The sequence below is a fragment of the Mixophyes fleayi genome, assembly GCF_038048845.1.
Source record: "Mixophyes fleayi isolate aMixFle1 chromosome 9 unlocalized genomic scaffold, aMixFle1.hap1 SUPER_9_unloc_2, whole genome shotgun sequence".
In the NCBI taxonomy this organism is placed as follows: Eukaryota; Metazoa; Chordata; class Amphibia; order Anura; family Limnodynastidae; genus Mixophyes; species Mixophyes fleayi.
Window position 1 is genome coordinate 208,904 of NW_027445894.1, and position 25,953 is coordinate 234,856.

General features: G+C 42.5%; 1 long non-coding RNA gene across 1 annotated transcript in view; it reads left to right on the top strand.

Annotated features, from left to right (window-relative positions):
* The window catches only part of LOC142112057 (uncharacterized), a 63,005-nt gene extending 37,595 nt beyond the window's left edge, over positions 1–25,410 (top strand). Inside the window, exon 3 of the long non-coding RNA XR_012681140.1 lies at positions 25,372–25,410. This is a non-coding gene — a long non-coding RNA (uncharacterized LOC142112057). The remainder of the gene's footprint in view (positions 1–25,371) is intronic.
* The last annotated feature ends 543 nt before the right edge of the window (positions 25,411–25,953 follow it).

The following is a 25,953-nucleotide window of genomic DNA, read 5'->3' on the forward strand; positions in this document are numbered from 1 at the left end:
AGAGACATGCATCTCTTGACTCATTGGTGAGACAGGCCTCTAAACTGGAGGAGTTCCCAGCAGTAGGGAGCAGTGTAACACAGCCTCCAATGCTTAAACATACAATTCCCAACAACCTGAAGCTGTAAGGAGAGAGGAAATGACATCAGTGTCTGAAAAAAAATCAGGAATTTGTTGCCAAAATAACAGTAAGAAAAGGAGTCAGAGAGGAGAGTGACAAAGGAGGGATGAGGTGCAGCCATAGTCTAGTCTGCTGCCATACCCAGAGATGCCACCTGGAACCAGAAATAAATATCTGCAAGTCTGTTGAGCCTGCAAGAAGAAGAGAAACACAGCAAGAGAACTTGCTGTCTGTTTAGAAGGAATGGAGCCAGCCATCGAAGCACAGAGACTGCACAGTACTTGGTCACTGAAGCTTCTGGTGAAGACAGAGGGCCCAATTTATCAAGCAACGCAAACGCATACGTATCTGCGTTGCATACTTGGATTAAGAGGGGAGGGGAGGGGGGGTTGTAGGGGACAGCCTCCTTGGAGTTAAATGCAACATTGCCTGCAAACTGACTTTCACCTGGATCCACGGCATACAGGTTAGGTGATGTGCTCTGCTTTATCCAAGCAGAACGCTCACCACACTCCAGTACCATGGAGCTTTGTAACGCTTGCACTTCTGCCTTACACCACTGACGCCACTTCTGGGTACAGTTTCCATGTTCTCCAATGAGTGATTGGCTTAGCTCTGATACTTGAACTTAACATTGGACTATCACTACAATGACACATGATTTGGGGAAATTGTAAAGTAGCTAGGGCATTTCACCTTTGGCAATTTATCTTGCACACAGCGCCTACAGATGCCATACTTCTTACAGGGGTGGCTTGTTGGTGGAGGGCACATGTTCCTTTTGGATGACATGCAAACAGCAAATCACAACCTCTTTTCTGCTAGAGAAATGATGATGGAGTTCTAAACAAACCATCTTATTTAAATGTTACTCTTTTTGTATTATTATATACAATCTCTTTTGTCCTTACACCCACATGTTGGATAATTAGATGAATAAAGACACACACACCAAGTTTGTTTTTTGTAAAACTTATATAAATTGAAAAATAATCCCAAATATAAACACATGTACATTATTCTGTCAAACTATTTACATGAAAAAAAACAAAAAACTAGGCATATAATGTAGACCAGTAGTCCATTTTGGCCTCCAGCTCTGCAAAACATTGTTCTTTCTCTTTTTGCAGGTCTTTTAGTTTTTTCCAATAAGCAGAAATTTCTGCCCTGATCTCAGACAATGTTGGTGGGGGGAAGTGGGCAACTGTCAGCTTCCTCCATGTGTGCTGAAAGAGTCCAGAAAAAAAACATTAAATACATCATACTTGCCAACTTTAAGAGGCAGCTATCCGAGAGGGGGTCCGTCGAGGGGGCGTGGCCTCGCGTGGTGCGTCGTTAGGCCCCGCCCCTGTCAATCTTATAAATTTAGCCAATCGAAGCAGGGGGCGGGGCCACAATGCCATGTTTAGCCCCGCCCCCCGCCATTTTCAACAGCGGCAACTTCGGGATCCGGGATTTTTGCCTGCTCTCTCGGGAGTCCGGGAGAACTCCCAAAAATTCGGGAGTCTCCCGGACATACCGGGAGAGTAGGCAACTATGAAATACATGTAAGCCTATTTTGCCAAACAAACAGGAATTAGAGATGTGTACTGTTAGATTCATTTAAATTGTTAGACCTCTAGCTACAAAACCATTTGCACGCACATTACACGTTGATAAGGCTTTGGTGTCACATTTTTAGAGATGTACTACATTCTGGTGTGCCCCGGGAGAGGGCCGTGGACAGGGTGGTCTTAACAGCATTATAGGCCCCAGGCAAAAACACTACACTGATGCCCTACCTACACAATAACTCACAGCAAACAGTTAAAAATGTGTCTGAAAATTTAGATCATACTTATTGCAAACTCCCACAAATTCAGTGTTTGCCAAATAAAACGTCTGCTGAAGAGCAGACATTAATGTATAAACGTTTTGAAAATCTAACATGTCCCTTTATTTTGCTAAGCAAATATGTTCAAATCTAATTGCAAAATCATTTGTTTAATCATACAGACAGGGGTGGTACAGTACTAAGTAATTTATAAAATTTAAGGAATAATCAAGTGTTCAACCCAAACGTTAACTCGCTTTATTGCAAGAGATTTGTTTGTTAATTTCATGGAAAATCTATAACACTATATACTGAGAAGTTGACAAGTCAATTGGGACCGTCTGTATGTGTTGCCCCTGCCCTGTGTGACCATGTGTTAAGATGGCTATGGCTGTTCTTTTCTTATTTACACAAACTCACATTTGGATGTCAATTATCATTGCAACCTGTGTCATACATGTCACTTTTTAATCAACATGTGTTCCAGCAGGGATTAGTCACAATTTTTGCAAATGTGCAGTGGTCTCATAATCCAAAAAGCTTGTCTTGAAAAGACTTACTAGCTCCTAATGCCTCATCCGCTTGAGGCACCAGCAGCTGCCATTCGGCCTCCTGGTCCTGGTGGACCTCTGGGTTTGGGTCTGGCTCCTTAGAAGACCACTCAGCCGCCCCAGAGGAGGAGGGGGAGGATTGGGCGGCAGGCTGGGAGTCCTCCTCCGCTTCATTCTGGCCTTTGTCCTGCTCCTCCCCCACTGTCTCTGGGGAGGCTTCGGCCTCGTCCTCCGCCTGGACTGCCACCTGCTGCAGCTGGTCCTCCTCCGCCTCCCTCACCGCCCGACGGCGTTGCCGCCGTTCCCAACGTGCCCGGACTGTTGGAAACAAGACAAAAATAAAAGGCAATTGTTAGCACAATCACCAGCTTAATAAACCAATAGTATTATGACAATCAGCTGATCATACATGTTTAATAAACTTAGCATTGGCAGCAGAAACTAATATTAGCTACTACCAAAGCAAGGAGCTAAACATGATGAACACAAAGCATTTCACATGACCTGTCACAAATTTTTGTTTTTGGTATAGGGATGTGGAATATCTCAGTGGCCTAGTGGTTAGCACTTTACTCTCATAGCACTGGGGTCAGGAGTTTGAGACTAACAAACTAGTTTTCTGTTTTGCTCATCAGTTAAATGCTGACTGTTTTTTCATGTAGCACACAAATATCAACTTTAAATTTCAGTGTACAAATAAGCTATCAAGTATTTGTGTGCTACGTGAAAAAACAGTCCGCATTTAACTTATGTGCAAAACAGAAAACTAGTTTGCACCCCTTCCATTGTAACATGGTTTTGTCCTGGAGAATGAAATAAGATACCTCTTCATTTAAGATCCTTAATGAGTCAGCCCCCTTATTCTAGCTTCATCTGTGTGGAGTTTGCATGTTTGCTCCATACTTGCATGTGTTCACTTCCACACTCCCCAAACATACTACTAGGTGGCTAATTTGGATTGTAAACAAATTACCAGTAGTCTGTGTTGAAATGTTAGGGAATTTAAGTCAGAAAACTGCCATGGGATTGGTAATGATGTGAATTAGTTCTCTCTGTACATGGCCACTGAATTAGTGGAGGGATATCAAATACTTTGGATGATGAGTATATTTTTGGCATCAGCCTTTGTTGGGACTACCTCTCATTGTAAATAGCCAGTTAATTAAGGATTGATTAGCTATATATAGTACATTAGGTAATCTGTTTCCACCTTATGGGACCTACAAATATTTCCTATAAACGCTAAGGAGTTTGGGTTTTAAAATATGCCATTCAAATGTTTGGAATTATTAACAAAACATCTGCCACTCCAATCTGTTCTGAAGGTTAGGTCAGCAAGTTACAGCACTGGGGTCAAGAGAATTGGAAAGGCTGATTCTAAAAACCTCCCTTAATGTTCAGGAGTTTATCCCCAAAACATTTAGGGAAGTTAATGGTCAGCAGACAAATGTAGGAGACAGGAGCCAAAGCAAGTTGGGTGCATTGGAAGGGGAATGACCTTTATAGTGTGCTGGCACATTGATATGTAGTGGTAGTGCATGTCAAGTGATTTAGGGTGAACATATTTTCAAATAAATAACAAAGATATATATGTACACGTGTTTTGGGCGATTAATAGAGAACTCACTTCTAATTATCTCCTGGTGTAGCTCCTGAAGCAGCTGTGGCTGACGCCGGCGGAGGTCGGTCCAGCGCCTTTGGAGTTGGACTATGCTCCTGTTTTTATTAAACCGCAGCCAGAGGTATCTGCGGACCCTCTGTTATGCCCGCAGCTTGATTTCATTGGAGACATATCTCCCCGAGGGCACGTTATCTATGCCCTCGGTGAGCACTCGCAGCTCGCGTCTAGAAAATATAGCTGCCCTCATTTTCTTTCTTGCAAGCTATCAAAATGGAAGTATACTGCGCTGTGATTGGTTCTCTCAGCACGTATGGGCGCGCTAACATCACACGCGGATCTTTCTGACACCTGTGTGTGTAATCGTTGCCTCTTCCACCAAAAACATGGGGCCCGTCGCGGATGAGACGAGTACTCTGTGCTCTGCACTTAGGAAGAGAGTGTACACCTGGTTTATTAATCAACTCATGCTTTTAAACCCACCTGGACTTGGCTTTCATTCCTGTTCATGTGACTCACATAATGGATGCAGCTTGAATAATAAAATATGTGTGCCTTTGCTACATAGACAAACTTTAAATCCAAACCCCTTCGCCTCAAAATGTACATGCAAACTATACAATTTAATGCTACACTCTGCTAATGACCTTCTCAATAACAAACACACTAATAAGGTGAATCTAGCATTGATGGTCACATGACTCCAAATGTATCTAGGCACCTGTTTAATTTTATGCAACAAATTATATATCTGTAGTCCACACTATTAATCCTGGTGGAGCCTGTATTTGGCAATCACCTTACATTACGAATCACATTTTTGGGTTTCCACTCTGAAATGTAGAATGTGATAGTAATGACTTTACTGGGTTGACAACGTGATAAACAATGTTTGACAATTTAAAGTGGAGAGTGGTAGTATTAGCATCATGTTTAAGTAGTTAATGTAGGCCAATGATGTAAAAAGACAGTGGCCTAAGTCACTGATGGTGATATATTGAACCAACAATAATTATTAGATTAAGGGGCATGTGCTTGATACATAGGTAGAAGTGTGCTAAATGCTACCTTAAAGGGGGTGGATGGGCTTACAATCTTTAATTGCACCTGACTGTTTGCATTGCCAATAAATACACTCCTTTTCTTTTCAATAGCAATATGTCTGATGCAGGCCCCAGTGGCGAACAGGCCCCAGGGCTTCCAAGTCGCCGCAAAAACAACTTCACCAAACAGGAGCTGGAAGTACTAGTGGGTCAAGTGCACCAGAAATTTCATTACGAAGAGCGCCAGATAACTGGTCATGAGCGCCAACGCCACTGGCACGAAATAACCGCCGCTATAAATGAAATATCGCCCTACGTGCGTCGAATGCGGGAAGTCCAGAAACGGTACTAAGCAAATGTTTGTCCTAAAGCCCTATTTAAGTTGTATGACTGTGTATAGTAGTTTTTTAATATATATATATATATATATATATATATATATATATATATATATATAGATAGATAGATATAGATATGTATATGTATGTAGACTGTGACATAGTAGTAGTTAGTCAACTGTGAGCTTCGACCACCTTGTGTCTATAAAGCATTTATCTATCAGGCCCTTAGTTTGTTAAAAATGTCATCATGCCACTTTTTCACATTCACATGTACAGTTTTCAACATTATCCACGCTGGAAACGGACCACACATTTACAGTGTATTTGTTTTTAAATTTGGTGTGAATAGCAAAAGTACACAGTGATGTTTATTTTTAGGTTATTAAGCAGCTATTTGAGGCCATAATCTTTGTCTTTTACACAGATGGGCAGACTATGAAGGGCGTCTGAAAGGCAAGCTTGTGCAGGCGCACAAGCATGCCCAAGGGACTGGTGGGGGTCCTCCAATGGATATTGTGTTAACACCCCTTGAGGAGCATGCAAGGGCAGCAATTGCTATGGTGGACATCTTTGGGGTGGGTGACATAGACACTAGCTATAGCCCATCCCGAACAGGAGAGGATGCTCCACTAGGTACATGATGAGTTTCCTTATTTAATGTCTGTTAATGTTTGTGTCTGTATGTGCAAATGTGTCAACTCTCCGGATGTGTCTGATGTCAAACTTTAATTGCACAATGACTTTGCCTATCACATTGTAGGAAATGAAATGTACACACTGAAGACAAAATGTCTCTATATGTTGTTCGTTTACAAAAAACTTGCACCATAAGTGACAATGTCTGCTTTTGTGGACTGTCAAGGGCTGTTAGCACATTCAATGTAAGCTTACACTTTTCCAATGCTACATCACGCGTGGCTAAATATTAGTACAAATATAATATTTTACCTTACTGTTTGAATATAATATCTTATTGTTTCTTTTTCTCTGTCTACAGATTCTGAACAGCAGCCGGCTCCACAGGTGCAGGAGGAAGTTGCCCGTGGTGTGGAGGAGCCTCAGCTGGATCCGGCTGAACGTTTAAGGGTGCAGACACTCTCACTCGCATCCCAAAGATTTGAAGACACCCCTGTATCACAGAACATTCACCTGGCACAAATAGCGAGCACTGTACACCGCACGGACCAACAACTCTCTACTCTCAATACTACACTCTCCACTTTCATGAGCACACACAACAGCAAAATGGATACTCTAAACACCACAATGTCTACCATAGCAACACTCCTGGGTGAGCTCGTGCATGCCCACTCCCAACGCACCTCCGGCACATTCCCTTCACCCAGTTCAAATTATTCTTTCACCAGCCCACAACCCGAGTTGTTTGTTCCTTCCTCCCTGCCTGGTGTGTCTGTTGACTCCTCCCTCGCTGGTGTGTCTTTTGACTCCTCTCTCCCTGGTCTGTTTGTTGTCTCCTCCCTCCCTGGTCTGTCTGTTGTCTCCTCTCTCCCTGGACCGTCTGTTGACACCTCCCTCCCTGGTCCGTCTGTTGACTCCTCCCTCGCTAGTGTGTCTTTTGACTCCTCTCTCCCTGGTCTGTTTGTTGTCTCCTCCCTCCCTGGTCTGTCTGTTGTCTCCTCTCTCTCTGGACCGTCTGTTGACACCTCCCTCCCTGGTCCGTCTGTTGTCTCCTCCCTCCCTGGTCTGTCTGTTGTCTCCTCTCTCCCTGGACCGTCTGTTGACACCTCCCTCCCTGGTCCGTCTGTTGTCTCCTCCCTCCCTGGTCCGTCTGTTGTCACCTCCCTCCCTGGTCCGTCTGTTGTCTCCTCCCTCCCTGGTCCGTCTGTTGACTCCTCCCTCCCTGGTCCGTCTGTTGACTCCTCCCTCCCTGGTCCGTCTGTTGACTCCCCCCTCCTTAATCCGAGCCTAGCCCATCTTTATTGTGTTTCGTTTGCCCGTGCCTTTGGCACCCCCTTTGCCCTGCCACCCCCCTTGCCCTGCCACCCCCCTTGTCCTGCCCCCTCTCACCCCCCTTGTCCTGGACCCTCCAACCCCCCTAATGAACAGTGTCTGGCACACTGCCAGGGCTTCAGCAAAACACTTAGATCAATGTTCATTTGTGCCTTATTGCAAAAGGCACATTTTTTGGAGAACAAGCTAAGGCTGTCGTGTTGTGTGAGCTGTTTGCTGTGTGTCTGTATAATAATGTTTTGAATTATAAGACACAGGGTGGATTGGGAATTATTACATCAGCAAAAGAAACACACCCTGGTATCCGAGTAAGTAAACAACACATTATCTACATCGACTAGTGTTGGATGTCCAAGAGCTCTTTTGTCTCAACAACTGCACTATCCTACTATCCAGTAGTGCTTTTATCACTCACTATGATCTGAGCTGGCCAAACCAGGCCAAATATATACAATATGTCAGCCTGTATGGCTTTTTGACCGATTCTGAGCACTAATAAAATAATTACAGCCTAATAGCCAGCAGGCTATTAGGTCCTTCTGCGCACGCGCCCGGCTGTCCCCTGTTGCCGGGACGCGGCGCTACACTGCTGGGCATCCAGCCGTTGCCTCGGCAACGGTCGGGAGTTGGAGGGAAGTGACGTCCTGGTCGTCATGGTGATGGCTGGGACGCTGGGGCAGGCAGGAAGCAAGCCGCGGCGGCTGTGAGTACCGCCGCGGCCCGTGACACATCTATGCCCCTTTTTATGCATGCCAATACTTTGTTTGCCCTTTCAGCTGCTGCTTGACATTGAGCACTATTGCTAAGTCTACTGTCTACGAGCACTCCCGAATCCTTTTCCATTATAGATTCTCCTAAATTAATTCCATTTCATTTATGGATTGCGTTCTTGTTTTTGATCCCTAAATGCATAACCTTACATTTATCTATGTTAAACCTCATATTCCATTTGGCCGCCCAAGCCTCCAGTTTATTTAAGTCGCTCTGTAGAAAAGCTACATCTTGCTCTGATTTTATGATCTTACAGAGTTTAGTGTCATCTGCTAAAATAGAAACTTTACTCTCTAAACCATCACCATGGTCGTTAATAAATGAATTAAAAAGTTGTGGCCCCAGCACGGAACCTTGAGGTACTCCACTTAAGACTTTTGACTAATTAGAAAATGTTCCATTTATCACAACTCTGTTCCCTATTCTCTAACTAGTTTTTGATCCAAGTACAAATGTTGATTCCTAGACCCAGTTCCCTTATTTTTTAAAACCTGTATCAAAGGCCTTTGCAAAATCTAAGTAGACTACATCTACTATGCTGCCCTGGTCTAAGTTCCCACTAACTTCCTCATAGAAACTAATTAGATTAGTTTGACATGACCTTTCCCTCACAAATCCATGTTGATTCCCACTAATAATTTTATTGCCCACCAAGTAATCCTGAATACTATCCCTTAAGATACCTTCCAGTAGTTTCCCCACTATTGATGTCAGGCTTACAGGTTTATAATTCCCTGGTTCTAATCTCGTCCCCTTTTTAAACAATGGCACCACATCTGCTATTCGCCAATCCCTTGGTACTGAGCCTGATGAGATTGAATCTCTGAAAATTAAGAATAGCGGTTTAGCTATTTTCGAGTTTAACTCCATAAGGACCCTTGGGTGTATGTCATCTGGACCTGGAGCTTTATTTATCTTAATATTCTTCAGTCGCCTTTGAACTTCTTCCTCTGACAACCAAGTATTTATTAATGGTATGGTTTCATTTCCATTTTTATGTATTACTCCTACCATTTGTTCCTCTCTAGTAAATACTGAAGAAAAGAAAGTGCTTTTTCCTTAGTATCATTCATCAATTCACCCATCTCACTTCTTAGGGGTCCTATATTATCTTTTTTAATCCTTTTACCATTTATATACTTAAAAAAACTTTTTGGGGTCTGTCTTACTTTCTTTTGCAACTTGCCTTTCAATTTCTAATTTGGCCAATCTAATTTCCTTTTTGCATGTTTTATTACATTCCTTGTACCTACGGAAGGACTCCTCTGACCCTTTAGACTTAAACAATTTAAATGCACGCTTCTTCCTTTGCATTTCTTCCCTTACCTTTTTATTTAGCCTCATTGGTTTAGACTTACTTCTTTTACATATTAAAATTTGCCTTTCTAAAGTTTAAAGTCTTAGTTGATCCCTTATACGGTTGCTCCTGGAAACTAATTTCAAATGAGACCATATTATGATCACTGTTTCCCAAGTGCTCCCTTACTTGAATATTTGATATTACATCTACATTGTTTGTTATTACTAAGTCCAGTATAGTCCAGTTCCTAGTTGGTTCCTCTACTAATTGGGACATGTAATGGTCTTTTAGCGTGCTCAGAAACCTATTTCCCCTAGCTGTACCGCAGGTCTCAGTACTCCAATCAATGTCCGGATAATTAAAATCCCCCATAATTAAAATTTGACCTAGTTGTGTAGCCTTTTCAATTTGCTGTAGAAGTTGGGCTTCCTCAATCTTACTAATATCGGGCGGTTTGTAGCATATACCTATCAGCAACTTCTCTGACCTTTTTCCTCCGCTGGATATTTCCACCCACAATGCCTCTATATTATCACCAATATTTTCGTATATAACTTCCTGAATACTTGGTTTTAATTCTGGCTTAATATAAAGACATATCCCTCCTGAAGAGATTATAGCCTTCCAAGTTGACTGCCCAGTCATGTGTATCATCCCACCAGGTCTCTGTAATTCCTATAATATCATACTGCTCATTCATTGCTACTAGTTCTAACTCCCCCATTTTACCTGTCAGGCTTCTTGCATTAGCAAGCATACACTTAAGTCTATTGCCTCCCTTAGGTATTTCTTTTTGCTTTAAAAAGGGCCTATCCTTATCGGCTATGCTTCCCTTTCCCCCCTCTCCACCCCCTTGACTCTTGTTAAATTCCTCCTTACTACTCTCAATGTCTATCCCATAAATACTTGCTTGCACCTCTCCCCCCCCCCCCCCCCCCGGAACCTAGTTTACAATCTCCTCCAACCTTCTAACCATCCTCTCCCCTAGCACTGCAGCCCCCTTCTCATTCAGGTGCAATCCATCTCGACAATAAAGATGGCAACTGACCGAGAAATCAGCCCAGTGCTTTAGGAATCCAAAACCCTCCTTCCTACACCAATCTTTTAGCCACGCATTAACCTCCCCTAACCTCCCGCTACCTCCCTGGACTAACGCATGGCACAGGTAGTATTTCCGAAAATTCTACCTTGGATGTCCTTGCCTTAAGTTTGCGACCTATGTCCCTGAAATAATCCTTTAGGACACCCCTTCTTCCTCTAACTCGGTCATTGGTGCCAACATGCACCAAAACCACTGGGTCATTCCCAGCCCCTCCCAACAATCTGTCCACCCGATCCGCAATATGCCGAGCCCGAGCACCCGGGAGACAACACACTGTTCAGCATGCACGGTCCCGGTAACAAATTGCCCTATCTACCTTCCTAATAATTGAATCCCCTACCACCACAATCTGCCTGGGTCCCTGAGTAACTTTGGTCCCCTCTATGCTGGAGAGACCGTTCCCCTGGTTGCTAGAGGAAGCAGTCTCATCCAACTGTACCAATTCTAAACTGCCTTCCACAGTATCTTCATCCAATAAGGCAAATCTACTGGGATTGCTTAGCTCAGAACTGGCCTGCCTCTTTCTCCCTCTGCTACCCCTAGTAACTGTTACCCAGCAGCCTACCTGTGCATCCTCCTCTGCCTCTGCTCCACCCTGCTCAGCTAATGCATCAACGGTGAGCTGTAAACTCTGCTCCAGGTTGGCAATCTCTCTCAATGTTGCAATGGTCTGCTTTAGATCAGTTACCTGGGCTTCCAAAGAGACCAATTGCTCACATTTCTCACAGAGGTATAAACCTTGGAACACTTGCTCCAAGTGTGCAAACATATGACAATATATGCATTGAGTGAGATAATCCAGCCTGCTACCACTCATCTTATTATGGCTAACCTAACTTCTTATAGCCTACAGTGAACTCGAGAGTACTAACCATTGCTAGCCACTTACCAGATTAAACCCCTTCCTGGATTCAACTCCTTACTGGATCTAACTCCACACTTGAAATCAAACACTAGTGGAAATCACAAGCTCAATGAAATCGCTTACCACCACCTGTTAAATAGAGCTTGCACTAACCAACTGTATCAACTTATGCAATTAAACCACACCCACTAGCTCTAACAGAAAGAAGAAAAAAAAAGAAAAAAGTGAAAAAAAAGAAAAAGAAAAAAGGGACACTTAATAAACACACAGAAAAACGAATCCCCTTCAATAAACACACAGAATAATTCCCCAAACTATATCACTCAACACAGCACAGCAATCCTTACTGGATCTAACTCCACACTTTAAACAAACAGCACTTGAAATCAAACAGCAGTGGAAATCACAAGCTCGTTTCTTTTAAATTAAAGCTTCCACCATGTTTCCGTATTTCCAACACCTTTCATGTTTCGCTTTTGAAACCTCTGGTCATCAATTGTTTCTCTCATCCATCATCTCCTCCCGCGCTGGTTGAATGTCAACAAGAACAAGAATTTTAAATCAGCCAAATCCTTGACTCCAAAACTTCCTGCGGGAGGATTAAAAATTTAGTGGATTGGAAAGGCTCCAGTCCTGAAGAGCGCTCCTTAGTAATTTCCTCAGACATCTACACTCCCTCTTTACTTAAGAGATTCCACGCCAAGTTCCCCAGGAATGCCAGTCCTTAGTGTTCAGTGCCCACCTTTAAAGGGGGAGGTACTGTCACACGTCAGACCCGTGGACCTAACGCCCAGGTTCCAGCGCACTCACCTGCCCGCATTCCTTGAGCATCCTGCCCGCTCCATGGCACGGCTGCTTCCCCTGGCACCACCAGTCTGCTTTCCTGGACTGCGCATATGCAAACCCAGCTTTTTTCACCTTCTCCTTTTACCACTTATTTGGAGACTAATTATCCCTGAGATTATTTAAGTCAATTATTCCACAGGTAAGGTGCCTGTTCTTTGAGTCAGATCTCTCTAGTACTCAGAAGTGGCTCCGTTTGCTCTCCTGCTCCACACCTGCCATAGACCATCGCTCCTTGTTTCCAGCAAACATGCAACTAATATCATCATCAACATTTATTCATGTAGCGACAGCAAATTACATAGCGCTTTACAATTGGGAATCAACCTTAATAAAACAATACTGGGTAAGACATACAGACAGAGAGGTAAGAGGGCCCTGCTCGCAAGCTTACAATCTATGCGATTGTTGCAGGCACAGTTTGCACTTTATTTTAAAATTAACCTTATTGCCTTCAACATTAACAAACATAGACTTATTTTGTTTGAATTGATATGTTTTTTCCACTGGTTTCTAACTCTCTTGTGCGGATGACTTGTCAGTTAATTTCTTTACTCCATTTACACTAGCAGTGTAGCCAACATGGGTTCTTGTTTGAAAATCATGTTTGGGATGTTGAGTTGTCTTATTGATGGCACAATAGTTAGGTTTATCACAGGGTTATTAGGGAAGGGAGCTGCTATAAGTCGATGTTCTAACATGTAAACAACAAATGGGGGTCGCGCTGTTAAGAATCAGATGATGTAAAAAACATAATAAATCGGAGGATCTCCTATTGAGTGAAGTAGGACAGACCACAATATAAAAATTAACACTGTATTTAATACAATTGACAGTGATCGATATAGGAAGTATACGCTGGAGTAACAATTTCTAGAATATAAAGTGCACCCTGTAGAGTGAAAAAAGGTTAGAATACCAACACTAAATTGAAAACCAAAGCTAAAACAAAAACAAACATAAACAACCGCGGCTGTAGAAAAAAGGATGGTGTACACATTAAAAAATCGTCCAGGTACAGAATAATCTCTGATCACAAATCATCTCCTGCATCGACTATTGCAATTCCCTCCTTACTGGTCTTCCCAAAGTCAGACTTGAACCCCTACAATCTATTCTGCACGCAGTGGCTAGATTGATTTTCCTTGCAAACCGTTATTCCTCTGCTGAGACACTCTGTCAGTCTCTACATTGGTTGCCTGTATTTCAACGAATCCAATATAAAATTCTTCTACTAGCATACAAGGCCATCAACAAAATTGCACCGGCATATATTTACTCACTTGTCTCAAAATATCTCCTAACTTGACACCTCCGTTCTGCACAAGATCTGCTTCTCTCTTCCACTCACATCACATCCTCCCATTCTCTGTTACAGGACTTTCTTCAGGCTGCACCCACTTTGTGGAATTCCCTCCCTCGCACAGTAAGACTTTCCTCTAGTCTTCAAACCTTCAAGCGTTCTCTGAAAACCCACCTCTTCAGGCAAGCTTATGATATTCCTCAACCACCATCGTAATCTCCCTAGGTTACCCTATTTCCACCCTCTACACAGCTAACACAAGACAACAACCCTCTGACCAACATTGCTGTGTGATTGATCACACAGCCTACTCAATACTTTTACCTTTGCATTCTAGCTGGTCCAGTGTGCATTATGATGTAGCACGTGCCCTTGTGTTTCACACTTCCATTGTCCCAAAGATTGTAAGCTTGCGAGCAGGGTTCTCTTACCTCTCTGTTTGTATGTATTACCCAGTATTGTTTTATTAATGTTTGTTCCCAATTGTAAAGCGCTACGGAATTTGCTGGCGCTATTTAAATGAATGTTGATGATGATGATGATGATTAATCACTTAAATAAAAGCTTTTAAATATTTATGTATTTGAGGGAGGGGGTCAATAAATGGTGCTCTGGCAATATGTTTACACACAATAACTGCAGGGTTGTTTGGAATTCACACAAGAACTCCAGCATGATGTACAAATGCCAAATTATTTGGCTAGAAATGGAAAACTTCATAGATGCAGCTTTTCCCATTCATCTTATCGGCCTCAATATTTTAACAGGGTTAAAAGATTGTGTGTGGAAACAACATTGAAATGCATGGTCTCATTGAACATGCATACAAATTTAGCTCATTGGTTTGACCTAATCTAGAGTGTCTGAAATCACTAAAAACATTTTTTACTATTTCCAAGATGCATTAACTAAATTGATCTTTCATAGATTCACCTGAGAAATGGGTGATTTCAGTGTTTTTGCAATGTCTGGCAATTTGTTTTCAGGGTTTGGAAAATTGGTGATTTATAGGTTGCATTCCCTTTAATAGATTCTACAATCAGGAAATCAACCTTCCAATCACTGAAAATTAGTGATTTATATCAGTTTTTCTACAAAGTGACTTTTAGTAAATCCCCCTTAATGTTTTGCCCTCCTCACAATTTGCCCCCCCTCCCGTTACAGAAAATAAGCATTATTTTAATAAACTCATGAGCCTCTGTAGCAGATGATGATTGATGTTTTTGATACACAATGATGTCACACTCATTCACTTTACCTGAACATTATGACATCACATGTCTAAGCATGTGACACACTGGGCCTTGGAATTTTCACTTCTCTACTGCGAGTTGATCTGTAAGTATGTTTTGTGCGAAGCTCAAATCCTGTCCCTAATTATTTTCTATTATTTCCAAACCTCATCTTCATTTCCTTCTATATTTTCTCTACTTTCTGTTACTTGAAGACATTATCTGTGCTCAACCTTCTCGGCTATCATTTTCCAAAAACATTAGCAAAACCATAGCTTAGGAAATCAAATGGCTTTCTGTTACTTATCCCAGGTGGCTTAAATAGGAAAAACCTTAAATGATGACTTGCTGGAGGAAGTAGTATGGAAAATGTTCTGTTATCTGGCATTACTGTCAGAAGACTTTTATGTTCTTATGTATTATTATTTTTTACAAAACAAACCATTTCATTGGCTTAGGTGTAAATATATATATAAAGAGTTTGACAATCATGACTGATATTCTCATTAGTGGCCGGGACATAGTAATGTTTCTAAAAGTCATATTTACACTATTTTCAAGTCCTATTTGTAAATACCCGATTTATACTTAGGAATACTGGTAAGAAGTTATTATAATACACCTGGCATGTCTAGGGAAATCCAGATTTAATTCACTTACTGGATCTAGGGAAAGTCATTATATCTGGATTATTAAGTTTTGGTAGGTAATTAGTCAATTACTATATCTGTATTAGACCTGGTAAAAGCTACAGTTTTGTAAAAATATACCCTTGCCAGAAATTCTTTTTTTCTCCTTATTTGTTACAATGTAAAGGAAGAGGCCTCATTAAAAATAACCATTTATTTAATATAGTTAAGGTAATGTACATTATTGTATTGAATTTTTTAATATCTGTGTCTACAGAGTGCAGTATTTTCACTTATCCATTTACCCTCCAACCAATACGTTACTTTTCTGTATATTTACAGAACAACACTATGATAGTTGTTCTGATAGGTATAAACAAAATCACTGAAATAGGGGTGGCTGCCTTATGCAGAACTGCTGACTTCAAAATTGTTCAAACAAATACAAACAATATCTATATAATTTATCTCCTGCAAAATAAAGTGCAATATGCAAATATAAAGGCACTTTCAGCTGTCAAATAAAAGTGTTGTTATCTGAAACCACGCAGAACAAGGTGAAAGCATGTACCGCACCATGTATTACTGCTAGCAGGGCATTTATTTACTCATACAAATCAATGACTTGGCACATGGGACAGGGTCATAACATTTATTGACCAGTTAATACTTTTAAAGGGAAAATAAATAAAATCCCGTAGCATTGTGGTTCTATATCCCACTAAGCAAAATACAGCAAGTTCTGCGGTGTAGTAAGAATATGTGGGTTTAGTTAACAAACAGAATCTTGTACAATTACTTACAGATAATCTTTCGTTTTACTATCTAAATTAATTTCAAAATTAATATGCAATTTAAGTTGGAGACATCATTTATAAGTATAAACTCAGCAATATATATGTAATGAATAGAAGTATGAAATAATAGCAGAAATGACCACGGTCTTACTTGATTGGGGGCACTAGGAGTCTCTGCCCAGGATATCACCAGATGTAGTCTTACCAGAGTAGTGTATGCACACAGTGGTCTTCTGGTAGCAGGGTGACTAGCGGAACAGGAGAATCAGCAGATGGTGAGAGGATGCTAGAGGAAAGTCTATGACTAGTAGCAACAGGTTATGGGTTAAACAATATGAACACGAGGATCTTGATGGACGTGAAGACGTGAGGAAAGTCAGTGGTCTGCGTACAGCAAGTTGTACCACTGCTATAGTGAGAGGAATGTCCAGGAGTCGATAGGAGGTAGTGAAGTCAGTGGTCTGCGTACAGCAAGTTGTACCACTGCTTGTAGTGATGGGACTGGTTCCAGGTGCAAGTAGGTAACGGGGAAGTCAGTGGTCTGCGTATAGCAAGTTGTACCACTGCTTATAGTGAGGAAACTTGTAACTGGTGCCAATAGGAAACAGGGAGTCAGTGGTCTGCGTTCAGCAAGTTGTATCACTGCTATATAGGTGAGGATAGGCACTAGGGTAGATGAGTGGAACATCAAAGGTAACACGGAGAGCACAAGGAACTTGATTCCAAATGGTATATATAATACAATAGCAAATGACTAGCGCTGCTTGAGAGATACAAAGTCACTACTGAGATCCAGGTCATATGAGACAAAGTCAATAGCATCTATAACTTCGAGAGATAAAGGACTCCGTAGATGAGCTGAACACAGTCCAAGCGGATATGCAATAAACTGGTAAAGTCAATAGAAGGTAAGCATACCGCGATTCAGTTTAGCAGGCTGTCACGAGAGAAACACAGGGATAGCTGAGCGGCTGAACGCCGAGACAAGTAGAGGCCACAGGAGAGTGGTAGCGGTAATCCGTGTCTGTGTAGCACACAGGCAGAGAACTTGACACGAGTGGAGCAGTGATGATTCTTGTGGAGGTCAGCAGGAATAGAAGACACGATGAAACACAGGAGAGTTGAAGCGGTCTGGAGACCGGCAATGCAGCAGTCAGGAATCAGCTGGGACTGAAGACACGATGAAACACAGGAGAGTTGAAGCGGTCTGGAGACCGGCAATGCAGAAGTCAGGAATCAGCTGGGACTGAAGAGACGATGAAACAGAGAAGAGTTGAAGCGGTCTGGAAACCGGCAATGCAGCAGTCAGGAATCAGCTGGGACTGAAGACACGATGAAACACAGGAGAGTTAAAGCGGTCTGGAGACCGGCAATGCAGAAGTCAGGAATCAGCTGGGACTGAAGACACGATGAAACACAGAAGAGTTGAAGCGGTCTGGAAACCGGCAATGCAGCAGTCAGGAATCAGCTGGGACTGAAGACACGATGAAACACAGGAGAGTTGAAGCGGTCTGGAAACTGGCAATGCAGCAGTCAGGAATCAGCTGGGACTGAAGACACGATGAAACACAGGAGAGTTGAAGTGGTCTGGAAACCGGCAATGCAGCAGTCAGGAATCAGCTGGGACTGAAGACACGATGAAACACAGGAGAGTTGAAGCGGTCTGGAAACCGGCAATGTAATAGCAAGGAATCAGCTGGAGCTGAAGACACGAGGAGAAACACAGCAACACCTTCAGAGACTCACAGGGAATGAGACTCCAAGAACAGACAACGAGGTAATGACCACAGGTGCTTTAAATAGGGAGTGTTGCCTGATCAGCCAATTAACTAAAAGCAACAGGTCTGAAGGGTTCATGGAGGCTGCGCATGCGCAGACCATCAGGATGGCGGGCGGCCACGGTTCCTAATAACCGGAGAAGAGGCACTCACGGTCCGGTGAGTGACAGCAAGACTCAACTGTAATACTCACCTCTCATCGATCCTCCTGCTGCTGGCCGCCTCTTGCTTCCGGGATGCGGCAGCACAGATCATGTGACCCTCGGCGGGGAATTCAATCTCCGCCTCTATTCCTATATATATATCGCGTTCTGACACAAGCCCTGTGTCAGAGCAACAAGTTAAGTTCCTGACTCCTGCTCCCTATCTTCTAGCTCCCTGAGTCTCTCTGTGTTCTCCTGCATCTCCTGAATTTTCCCAGTGTACCAGACCCAACTCGACCCTCACTACTCTTTTTGGATTCTCCTTTGGCGTGACTGACATCTGCTAACGTGTACCAGACCTGGCTCGGACCTCACTACTCTGTTTGGATTTCCTTTTGGCGTGACGGACATCTGCTAACGTGTACCAGACCCACCCAGCTCGGCCCTCACTACTCTGTTTGGATTCTCCTTTGGCGTGACGGACATCTGCTAACGTGTACCAGACCTAGCTCGGCCCTCACTACTCTGTTTGGATTTCCCTTTGGCGTGACGGACATCTGCTAACGTGTACCAGACCCACCCAGCTCGGCCCTCACTACTCTGTTTGGATTTCCCATTGGCGTGACTGACATCTGCTAACGTGTACCAGACCCACCCAGCTCGGTCCTCACTACTCTGTTTGGATTCTCCTTTGGCGTGACGGACATCTGCTAACGTGTACCAGACCCACCCAGCTCGGCCCTCACTACTCTGTTTGGATTCTCCTTTGGCGTGACGGACATCTGCTAACGTGTACCAGACCCACCCAGCTCGGCCCTCACTACTCTGTTTGGATTCTCCTTTGGCGTGACGGACATCTGCTAATGTGTACCAGACCTGGATCGGCCCTCACTACTCTGTTTGGATTTCCCTTTGGCGTGATTGACATCTGCTAACGTGTACCAGACCCACCCAGCTCGGCCCTCACTACTCTCTTTGGATTCTCCTTTGGCGTGACGGACATCTGCTAATGTGTACCAGACCTGGATCGGCCCTCACTACTCTGTTTGGATTTCCCTTTGGCGTGATTGACATCTGCTAACGTGTACCAGACCCACCCAGCTCGGCCCTCACTACTCTGGATTCTCCTTTTTCGTGACGGACATCTGCTAACGTGTACAAGACCCGGCTCGGCCCTCACCAACCTCTGGAAGGATCCCCGCTGCACATTGGACCCTGCCTTAGGTACCGTTTTCGTATTACCTTTCTGCTAGTCTATCCACTACTCACGTCTGTAAACTCAGTAGGGGCCGCGACCTGCAGTTTCTCAGCAGCCAAGCCCTTCCTGCCTTACGGAAGTTCTTGGTAAAGACCCGAGAGGCTGTTAGATTCCGTGCCCTACTGAGCTGGTGCCAATACTGACTGAGGGACTCCCCTGGGCATAACATCAACTCAGCAAATGCAGGTGGCCCAGTGACCCAGCCCAAGGTAGCCACTATGGTACTGCCCCCCTTCCCTCCAGCCTAGCCTGCCCCTGGGACTTCTGGGAGAGAGAGCCATTCTCCTGCATCCCGCGGGCTGGGGACCTTGAAGCAAATCGCTGCCATTTCTTTGGGGGGGCGGGGGCAGGCAAAATGACATGAATCATGGTGCTCCGCCCCCTCTGCTCTTGTATTGCACCTCCTTGGATTTCAGTGGCATCAGGCCAAAAATACTACAGACATAAGAATTATCAATACTGTATTGTTCTAGCTCTTCCAGATAGGATATGTTTCATTTTACTGAAGATGATTTTCAACTTTTTTTCTATCAATCTTTAGAAATTACCTTTTGAGCAGATAAAAAAAAATTAAAGCAAGAAAAAGCCAAGATCGTGAGTGATACATTTTTAACATTTTAATCATTTTGTTATTGAGAATGTGAGAGTTTATTATAACATTGACCTGGGAATCAAGAGTCAATTATTACATCCTTATCATATGTCAGATCTAGGCTGGCCAGTTCTCAACAGCAATGACAATTTATTATGTTTTCTATATTTTCAAAATAATATGAGAAACAAAACCAATGGCTCCCACTATAAATACCTAGATACATAAAGGCCTACACGTACCATATATAAAATGCCATCTTCCAGTCATTAACTGTAATCTAAGTCATAGCACAATAATAACTACAAAAAGTCCCCTTGGACCACAGGACTTGTACAGCCACAACTACTAAAGAGCCACAGGTTGCATAAACCTACTGCAACATTGTAACATATTGTGAATATCTCATTAAACATAAAGGGGCATATTGAATTGTTGGCGGAAACGCCGAAAATCTCGTGCTCCGTGCACTATTACCGTAATAACCGTTATTACGGTAGTTTTCTCGCTGGATTTCAGGGAGCCGCAAACTGAAATCCAGCTGACTATTACGGTAATAGTTTTAACGCCGCAGGGATATTCAACAATTGAATATGCCCCAAAGACCATTACTATGTCTACACACAAACAAATGCATATTTGTACACATTCATACAACATAATTGTATGATTATTATTTTTATCAGCTAACATTTATAAAAAAAAAAAATAATAATAATAATAATAATTTTGTCAGAGGATTAGAAATAAGGTGATATTAACATAAGGGCAATGCTATTACTACTAATAGTTTTCCAAGATTTACTTTCTTATGAATATAACAAACTTTGTCATAATCTCATTTAAAGTCCTCCCGTTTTATACCACACCCTTTATAACACCACCTTCCCTTACCACCAGGTGTATTCTCTGCATAGAAGTAAATAAAAAATATTTATTACATATTATGTCACCTTATTTATAATTCCACCCTCAATATAATGCTAGTTTTATAAGCTGGATGTATAAAGGGGATTTTATAAATGATCTTTGTTTATCTTATTGTTGTCCAGATATGGGCATCCCTAACAGGTTCCCATCAGCAGAAACAGTTATGTCCCTCAAAAGGGCTTTAGTTACCATATGTATCAAATAAATACTTTGTTTAAAATTGGTTTCTTTTTGGTACTTGGTGTTTACTAGATCAGGACAGGCTTGTACCATGCTCGGAGACAGGATATGACTCTGATGCCTGCTGCTGCTTACCAGTCAAGTCACTAACTGCAATGTGCTGCAGAGTTCAGTGACACTGAAAAATGCTGTTAGTTAGGGTCGCCTACGGTGCATCATAAATGATGGATAAATGAAGAATTTGATTGAATGCCAGACTTTCCTTAGAATGCTGCAATTATAATAAACCCCCCTTACCCCGAACACCAAATTCATCCACATAGGGCAAAAACCCATAAGGTCATCCATATATGTGATGTGACTTTCTGTATGTGATAACATTCTGCATTTTTTATTTGCAGTGTGAAGTAAAAAATGGATAAAGCGCCTCATGTAAGTTACTTAACATATGGGAATGGTGAAAGGCAGTTTACATGTTTAAGTATTTATGTTCATTCTGTACTTACTCATTTTTTCTTACTTTTATAGGTGAGGACAATATTTGTAAAAGGTACGTTCTGTTAGGGTGTGTTACACTAGTTTATGTCAGTAACATTACTAAATCACATTGATTTTTGTCAGGAGCCACGGGCACCGCCGCGACTCTCCTCCTCTCTGTTTCGACATCCGCGCCGTCGCCATGATGACCAGGGCGTCACTTCTGGTTTTGCGGCCCGACTGTTGCCAAGGCAACGGTCAGACGTCGAAAATTCTAAAACCCCGGCATTACAGAGCAGCCGGGCGCATGTGCTGCAACAAATACAGCCTGTGGGCTGATTAAACTAATTAATTAAGGGCCTTACCTACTCCTGTGGTCTGTTACAGGGCAAAGCCCTGATTGGCCAATGGCCTTATTTAAGGCAGGGAGGGCTTAACCTCCTTGTCGGTTATAGCTTCTTAGTTTTGTACTTGTGCTGACCTGCTCTGGATACTCTGCTGGATTTCTGTTCTGACCTTCTGCCTGTTTTCTGGACCTTTCCTTATTGCCTGTGACCCTGACCTTTTGACCTGTCTTGGATTTTGCTGTTCTGCTTGTGACCTTGACCCTTGGCATGTTTTCTGACCATTTTCTACCCTGCAAGTGACCCCTGACCTTGGCTTTCGTCTGACCATCCTTTACCATCTGTACTGTCTCCGGGACTGCGCTGCGGTTAGTATAAAGAACCTACACTACATTGGAGTTAAGTCCTGGGGGCATCCGAGTACCTGTGAGCGCGTCTAGCTCTACGGGAAAGGCGGCTGCTATAGGTGAAGACCTCCGTCTATTAGTTCTGCAGGTTCGTTATCTGACCACTAGCAGCCTAACAATTTTATACAAATGTTTTCAGTAAACATATTCTAAATTATTAATTTTGTTTTTCAGAGGCAAGACCTGAAAACCGGTAATTATGTTATTATATTTTACTACTTGGACATTTCATATATGGGAAAACCAGATTAACATTAGCATATTCTTACACTAGTTGATTTTTTTCTGACAAAATAATGGTGTACTCTATTGTTTGTATCTTTTATTTTGGGTGACACTTTATAATACTGTCATCAGTCAAATTGTCGACCTAATAATATTGTCTACAATTGAATATTCAAACAAATGAATGTCTAGCCATTGACCGAATGTCCTACTCAGAGACAACATGAGGAACTATGTAGTATGTGTGCTCTGCAGTATTTCCCCTGCACAGTATGATGACAACGTAGGGCCTGATTAATTAAGGAGAGTAAGACAAAAAAGGAGATCTGTGGCTGGATCAGGTAGGAATACTTACTGTAATTCCTGTGAGCTACAGATTAGACCAATCTAATCCGTTATCCGGCTGTTCTGAAGTTGGGACCCAGCTAGAGGCGGGACTAGTGAGTTGTGGGCCCTGCTGCAGGGAAGCGGGGAGGAAGTAATGGGGGCCCACAGCTTACTAGTTCCCCATGCAGCGGGCCCTATTATCTCCATGGGCCCGGTGCACCACACCTGCTGCACCAATGGTAGATCCACCACTGGACCCAGCATTCCAGTACCAACGCTCTGCCCGCTACCTAGCAGCAATGGCCAGTTTGATAGCCAGGGGGAACCATCCAACCTGAACCCTGATCTAAAGGAAGAGGTCAGGGGTACCAGGTGCGCAGCGAGGGGGTAGAGTAGCAGCAAAAGCTACCCAGAAGGAAGCGACTCTAGGCATCGGTGAAGGAGCCTAGTGGTAGAAGCAGCATGCCCCACCTACTGCAAATTGAGGGGTGCAATTGGCACACAGATAGGAGACGGTGCCAAGGCAAGCCCAGCCAGTCCCCAGTAAACACGGACAGGGAGGCATAGGAGGTCCATCCAGTCACAAGTACGGTTTCTCCTGGACAAACCATGTTACAAAGCAGGGGGTGCAAATTAGTTTAATATTTTGCATATAAATTAAATACTGGCTGTTTTTTCATATTGCACACAAATACTTGATAGCTTTATTTTTATACTGAAATTTAAAGTTTATCCAGGACATGCCCTACCCCAACTATAAATCTGTCCCCACATTTTAAATTTACCTCCCCTCCAATGCAACATGTTTTTGCCAAGGTGCAAGGTTACTCCTTTTTTTGCTTTACTTTCCCTAAAAGGAATCAGAGTACAATACTATAGCTGCCAAAATTCTAGGTTTTTGTCGATTTATCCCCTAGAGAGTCGCTGGTTTATACTATTGACCAATGACTGTTGTACACCCTGAGTTTATATTCAGGGTACAGTTCTAATGCCGTATACAGTATAAAAAAGTATGTATTTAAGGTGGGCATGTATTTAAGGATACCATGTTATCATGTGTTATCAATATGTTCAGTGTCATATTGGCTAGGTGCACACTACTATTTGCATACACTGTTTACGTACATATGTTCATCTCAAGATGCGACCAACTCCTAGTAACATTAGCACCAGATGTCAGGCACACAAGTGTCTATACTTATGACCGACATTAGCGTAGACAAAGCGTAGAGAAGTAGACTGACTGTGTTAGTAGGAAATACAATATCGCATTACCCTATCCCTTCTTGATGCTGCAATTCACATTGTCAGGCCCACAGTTCTGTGACGTCTCACGTCCTTGCATAGCAGGGTGGGGCCTGAATGATGTGAATTGTCCATATACGTAGCGTATTTTGCGTGAAATTGTACTGCGCATAAACACAAATGGACATTATGCCAATGAATGCAATGACCCTTTTGACTCATCATGACTACAGAGGTGGAACAGGGGAGGGAAGGTGTAGACTAATGTAGGCCATGCTCAGTTAGGGCTTTACGACGATGATGCAACCGATTCAAGCCCTGTGTTTGTAGGAAGTGCGCTTGTTTTCAGCCGTATCTTTTGCACCCACTACAGGACAGATGTAACTGCCGACTATGCTGACAGTGATGACTGACACGGCATAGTCTTTGGTTTAGAAATTACAAGTATGGGTGCCACTAGCTACCACAGAACTACTGTATGTAACTAAGATATACTATTAAAACGCATTGTAAGCACAGTACTCATTGAAACTATATTTATTATGTAATTAATGTAAAAAAAACTATTTTAAATATTATATTAATAACATATATTTATATATATAATTATACTGTTAAAAGTTGTTATTTTATATTTTGCTAAAGTATAAGTTTTTATTGTACTTACACATGTACGTGTACTGCAGTCTGTTCTGTGTGTCTACCTATGACAAGTACTGTTTAGACAGAGCGCGCTTACACCCAGAGTCAGATGGAAACTTGAGATTTGGATTTGAATATAGTCGGAACTACGCACAAGTTCCGTGCACTTAAAAACACACAACTTACATGCACGTTATGTCCGAGTATGAATCAGGCCCACAGTGTTTAGTTTTGTAGCTCTAGGACACAATACTGCTCTGCTTTACTATTTACATTAGATACAGTTGTATCCAAAACACAGTTTTTATTGTATCCAAGGGAAATAAAAACAAAGAACTCTGCTAAATGATATAAAGATATGGCTCAAGGGTACAGACTAAAGGCAGAAAAATAAGCAATGTATATAGTAAATGTTGCTGAAAATTATGTAAGCAACCTAAAGTAAATAGAAGTTGGAAAGCTGCTTTAACATTTGTTTTACATGTTTGAAGATTTTTAAAAACTTTTTACTTTTGTCTAACAGAGTCGACTTTACGAAAATTGACAAAAAATCTGCAGACACGTATGTACCATGAATAGATAGTTTTCTTGGCATTATAACTTATTATTCCTCCTTACAGGATGATTAATTATAGTTATTGGATGAGCCATTTCCTAAAGTGATGCTCAGACAAAAGCATAGTTGCCAACTTTCCAGTCTCCCCTCTGGGAGATCCAGGAGGGGTTGTCATGTGACAATTGGGGAGATGGCGTAGTGACGCAATCTTGTTACCATGACCCCATCCCCTGTCATACAATGCCGCTATTTGCAGCAATTGCTCGTCAGGGGCGGTGCATAATGATGCTAATAGCGTCAAAAGCCTGGTCTCTGCACAGCACCCGGGAAGGAGTGTGCTCTTAGAGAGTCCACGGACTGCCTTAAAATCTGGAACCACCTGGACCTTTCGGGAGAGAAGGGAAGTATGGGCAAAAGTGAGGACCATGGGTGTAAGACAACTGCTGCAAATATTAATTATCAATCTATACCATCTCAGGAGGGGCATTTTGGTGGGCCTACTGTACAGTTTGCAGTATTCTATGTGAGTCGTGATTAACATATTTAACG